This window comes from Dendrobates tinctorius, unplaced genomic scaffold (genome assembly GCF_039654945.1).
Source record: "Dendrobates tinctorius isolate UK_male_01 unplaced genomic scaffold, ASM3965494v1 ptg000265l, whole genome shotgun sequence".
Taxonomy (NCBI): Eukaryota; Metazoa; Chordata; class Amphibia; order Anura; family Dendrobatidae; genus Dendrobates; species Dendrobates tinctorius.
The window spans coordinates 8,938,989-8,944,988 of NW_027361932.1; positions in this window are offsets into that span (position 1 = coordinate 8,938,989).

Here is a 6,000-nt window from a genome sequence, read left to right on the forward strand (position 1 = left end):
AGGCTTATTGGGGTGCATATGACTTGGTAGCAGGGCAGGCCTTGCAATCAATGCATAAGAAAACAGAATGGGAGTACAAAATGCATAATGTGAAGTGGATTTTCTTGGGCCCATCCAGTATGTGGGTTCAAAGACTTATTGGGGTGCATATGACTTGGCAGCAGGGCAGGCCTTGCTGTCAGTGCATAAGAAAAGAGTATGGGAGTAGAAAATGCATAATGTGAAGTAGATTTTCCTGGGCCCATCCAGTATGTGGGTTAAAAGGCTTATTGGGGTGCATATGGCTTGGTAGCAGGGCAGGCCTTGCAGTCAATGCAACATTTTTTATGGAGGCCCTCCTGGACATCTCGTGAAAGGGGTATTGGGGTGCGTCGTAATTCTTGGCAGCCCCTCCACTCACTGCATAGGCTACAACAGTTTAGGAGACCCACTGTTTAATAATGGTCCTTTAAGCAAAAATGCTTCCTGATGCCCATGTAAAAATAGTCTCTGTGACTTTAAGAGTCCCTCCTTCATAAGTGAAACAAGATGTGTCTGCTTATGGGTCACACACCACATGGCCAGATAGGGGTGTTAAATGTTACAATGACATTTCCCAGTGAATGCATTTGTATTCCTGGACATCTCGTGAAAGGGGTATTGGGGTGCGTCGTAATTCTTGGCAGCCCATCCACTCACTGCATAGGCTACAACAGTTTAAGAGACCCACTGTTTAATAATGGCCCTTTAAGCAAAAATACTGCCTGATGCCCCTGTAAAAATAGTCTCTGTTACTTTAAGAGTCCTTCCTTCATAACTGAAACAAGATGTGTCTGCTTATGTGTCACACACCACATTGCCAGATAGGGCTGTTAAATGTTACAATAACATTTCCCAGTGAATTCATTTGTATTGGTTGAAAGCAATGTTAAAGTTGAAAAACGCTTCAAAAATGCTGCGTCTGAACATAGCCCAAGTGGGGGATTAACATTTTGGTCTGGGTTTAATTATTTTGCCTTATTTGCAAGTCATTAACCTGGAAAGGATGTACCTTAACATATTTCCCAGCAAAATCCGTTTTGGTTTCGTTTTGGTATGCTTTTTGGTGCATCGGTAAAAATGGCATGAAACTCTGAAAAACTTGTTTAAAGCTGTGAACTAGGAGTCAGGAATGCTTCCAGGGGCGATCCCCATGATGTCCCCATGTCATTTGAGCCGTCTTTCCATCATTTTCAGACGTTTTTAGAGCCTAAAAGACCCCCGGGGGATCACTGTAAAAATGCTTGGGTCTCCCATAGACCTACATTGGGCTTGTTGTTCTGTCCGAGTACCTGAGTATTCCAATTTGCTCGACCCGAACAACGAACATCTGAGCATTTTAGTGCTCACCCATCACTAACATATATATATATATATATATATATATATATATATACAGCTCTGGCAAAAATTAAGAGACCACTGCAAAATTTTCAGTTTGTCTGATTTTTCTCTTTATACCGTATATACTTGAGTGTAAGCCGAGATTTTCAGCCCATTTTTTAAGGCTGAAAGTGCCCCTCTCGGCTTATACTCGAGTCGTATACCAGGGGTAGGCGGGGAGGGGGAGCACGGGTGTCAGAGATCATACTCGCCCCCTCCTGGTGCACGGTCTCTGCAGCCCCTGCTTCTTCCATGGTCTCGGCGCCCGCTCTTCCTGCGTTCAGCGGTCACGTGGTACTACTCATTAAAGTCATGAATATGCGCATGGAAGAAGCAGGGGCTGCAGAGACCGTGCGCCAGGAGGAGGTTGACTATGACGGGGGAGGACGGGGAGCAGTGCAATAATCACCTGTCCCCATTCCGCTGCCGTGCGCCGCTCTGTCCTCTGCGTCCTCTGACTGTGACGTTCAGGTCAGAGGGCACGATGACGTAGTCAGTGCGTACCCTCTGCTGAACGTCACTGCAGAGGACCCAGAAGACAGAATGGTGCACAGCGATGGAACAGGGACAGGTGAATATCGCCAGTGCCGAGGGCCTGAGCAAGCGGCGACACCGGCACCTGGCCCACAAAACACGCCGGTGTCCCCGCCTGCTCAGGACAGCAGCATCTGGCCCCCAGCGATGAGAGGTGAGTATTAGAGATGAGCAACTTTGCCTTTTTTCGGGTCGAGTCGGGTTTCATGAAACCCGACTTTCTCAAAAGTCGGGTTGAACGAAATCGGCCGATTATCGTGAAAAGTCAAAGGCCGACTGAAACACGAAACCCAATGCAAGTCAATGGGGAACCATGGTCGGCAGGGAGTGGAGGACAGGAAACACACCTACAGTGCCCATTTTAATGCCCAAAACATCAATTCTTATTACTTAAGCTTGTCAACCTTAATTTACTTTATAATAATAGTTAGGCATTGAAAACTGGGGGTTATTTGGCTAAAGTTGTGGGGGGGTAGGGCTGGCTCCAGATTTTCATGGGCCCTGGGCCAAAGAGTTTTACTGGGCTCCTTTAACACATGCCACAATTCATGATCATCTGATACGGCAGAGAAATAGCGGTATAGTACAATGAAAAATACTTCACTTCTTACATCTCATGACTGATATCCATTTTAAATTCTCAAATAGCTCCAAAAACGGACAGTATATTACTCCATACAGTATTATGGCCACCGCATAGTGCGCTATACAGAGTAATGAGGCCAATATATTTGTCCATACAGAATCATTGGTCCCATATAATGTTTGAAACAGTATATGATGAGCTCCACATAATGCTACAGTATATGTTGGTCCCCATGGATGAAGCTTCACTGTGTTATGGGCCCAAATAATGCTCCATATATAATGGGCCCCATTTCTAAGGCTCCAGTGCATAATGGGCCCTGTAAATGCTGCTCCAGTGTCTGATGTCCACCTTTGGAATGCTCCAGTGTATGGTGGGCCTCATATATCATTCTCCAGAGTATAGTGCTCCCCAAAAATAGCTGTCCCAACATTGAAAACAATTAAATAAGTCTCGCTAGGAAATCCCTGTACTAGTCTGGACTCCTCGTCGTTCCCATCTTCCATCTCACTGCACTTGGACTGTTTAGGCAGAGGGCGTACAGACGTGATGTCATCGTGCTCTCTGACCAGAATGTCACTGTCAGGAAACGCGGAAGACGTCACGGCGGTGGAGCAGGGAGAGGTAAGTATTTAAACTTTGCAAGTGCTATGATCCTGAGCAAGCAGGGGGGGCCGACTTGTTGGCGACGGCACTGGCACAGGGCCCCCCATAGTACGGCGGTGTGTCTGATGGCGGGTGGGCCCTCCCACCGGCAGAGACACTTTTGCGCACTATGAGGGGCCCTGTGCCAGTGCGTCGCCCATGAGTATGCCCCTCCCACCTGCTCAAGGAACCTGCACTTTCATCTGCACCTTCCTCTTTGTCACCGTGTAAGGTGGTATAGTATGCGGGAAGGAGAACCTGAGTGTCATCAAGGTCAGATTCTGGCTGTGTAGAGTGCGAGGGGAATGTAGTGGTCTGGGTCAATGTGCCAGCAGAATCATCTAGCAGTGGCTGAGCATCAGTGCACTTGTGGCGCCCCCCAGGAGTACGATAGCCACAGTGGCATTACCTTCCTCCTAGGGAGTGTGATGCCATGCTTGGGAGCAACGAAGGATCTCTCTAGCAATTAAACCAACACACAACACAGTTCCCACTCCAGCCCAGCAGGGAGACCTCTGTACCTGACTGCTGAGGAGCTGCTCTCTGTGGTCAGGAGGAGGGAAGTTAGGGCAGTCTGTGAAGGGAAGAGGAAGTGTGTGGACGTGAGAAGGGGAGCTGGAGGATGAGCAGAGTTAAGGCTCACTCCTAGCTGGAGTGCATGGTCGGTATTCTGGTCTCCGAGTTTGTAGGGACACTGACGGTCCTGCAGCAGAAACCGGAGGAAGTAGCAGCTGTAAATGCTCTGTTCCCAACTAAGGCTTGGAGGCCCCAGCAGCGACGTGTGTGAGCCAGAAGGAAAAGACTATGGCTGCCTGCCATATGAGAAAGTTCCAAAAGAGAGTCAACAGGGGGAACTTCAGTGAACTCAGTACTGCGAGTACCTCAGATAAGCACTAGAACGGAGGCCACACTACCTATCTGCAGAGAGAGAATTCCAAATTTGCTTCCAGGCTGACCCACTCCTTTCCATCTGTACTCTGGGTCCTGGACGGCACTTACCAAGTACAGGTAAAGGAACTGCACGACTGTGTCTGTCATGTTTCTCCTGCGCCTGGCGCACGGCTCTGCTACATCCTGCACTGCACACCTTCTACCAACTCTTTCATCTGCCCTGCGACTATGGCTCTACCTGTGCAGGGCTTCTACATCTTAGCTGCACCACAACATCTGTCCCAGAGAAGCGACACTGCAGCGCGGATCAATCTGATCAGAAACCACAGGTGGCGTCACGTATCATTCACCTATAAACGTTATTCACCCCTTTGCATGGACGCCCAGGGCCACAGAATGGGTCATCACCACCAATGTGACACATCCGTCTGAGACACCGGCCCGATACCGATTAACCCTACTGCCCTGGCTGGCCACCCACACTCCATGTCAGATTCATCTTGGACTGGGGAATTCACGATTTGACTTGATAACCCAGGCATGGTATGATAGAAAGAGCTCCATGGAGTAATCGGTAGTGTGGCCTGCCACATCCTTCACTTTTGGTAGGGGTGAAGGACACAAGGAAAGGTGTTGTTCCTAACCAGGAGCCTCCAATGACGACTCAGTGCTTTTATTTTTTGAAACTTCAGAAGAGGAGGCGAGAGAGCTGGAGGCTGTGTCAGCAATGTAAGCCAAAACTTGTTCCTGAAGCTCCGGCTTTAAAAGTGGTTTACCTACTCCCAGAAAAGAGAGCCTTCTAGGCCTTGTGGAGCCAAACGATGACGCAGGCTCAACACCTCCTGCCTTAGGTGCTATTGTGCTTTTGCCACTACCAACAGGCAACCCCCGCCCACTTCCATGGCGTCTTCCACCATACTACAAAATACCACCAGCTATATGGTACTGTAAAACAAGGTAGAAGGTGTATCTACTATTGTTGAGATTTTGAATCTCACTATAGATATGAGGATGCTGAACTATTGTCTCAGGCCCAGTAGAGATTACACCTCAATGTAACAGGCTGAAATTGGATGGTGTATGACAAGGTGTAGGATGTCTATAGGATTGGTGAGAATTTGAATCTCACTATAGATTTGAGGACGCTGAATTATTGTCTCTGGCCCAGGAGAGATTACACCTCAATGTAACAGGCTGAAATTGGATGGTGAATGACAAGGTGGAGGGTGTCTATAGGATTGGTTAGATTTTGAATCTCACTAGAGATTTGAGGACGCTGTCAATGATGCTCTCAGTCCAAGTATGGACCCAGGCAGCCTAATAAGCAGGACTGCTGCACAGTGCACACACAAAAGGGTGAAAAAATGAACGTTTGGTAACTGTGCAGAAAAGAGGAAGAGAAGTATTTTTGCTTTTAAAAAAGCAGTTTGCACAGCAATGTGCAAACAGAAATGCAGCTATCAGGGAGCCTTATAAGGCAGCCTAATAACCAACAGAGCTGATGCACAAAAATAGAGCCTCCCCTGTCACTGCACACAAAGTGTTGTGTTGTAAGTGAAAATCGCTAACAGCAGAAGCAGTTTTTTGGTTCTTCTTCCCTGCCTAATGCTCTCCCTACAGAATCAGCAGCAGCAGCTCTCCCTATGCTAAGATCGGCATAAGTAAGATGGCGGTCAGCGTTCACGCCCTTTAATAGCCCCTGTGACGCCACACAAAGCCAGCCAATCACTTGCATGCCCTTCTCAAAGATGGTGGTGACCGATGCCTATGTCATCGCGTTGCCCACAGTGTGCGTCCTCCATCATTGGCTGAAAAAGGGCGCTGGATGTATCTTTTGAAACGTGACTTTGGCGCTCTGGTCGCCGACCTCGTGGCCGACCTCACGCTATGGCCGGGTTTCGTTTCATGAAACCCGGCTTCAGCGAAAGTCGCCGACTTTTGAA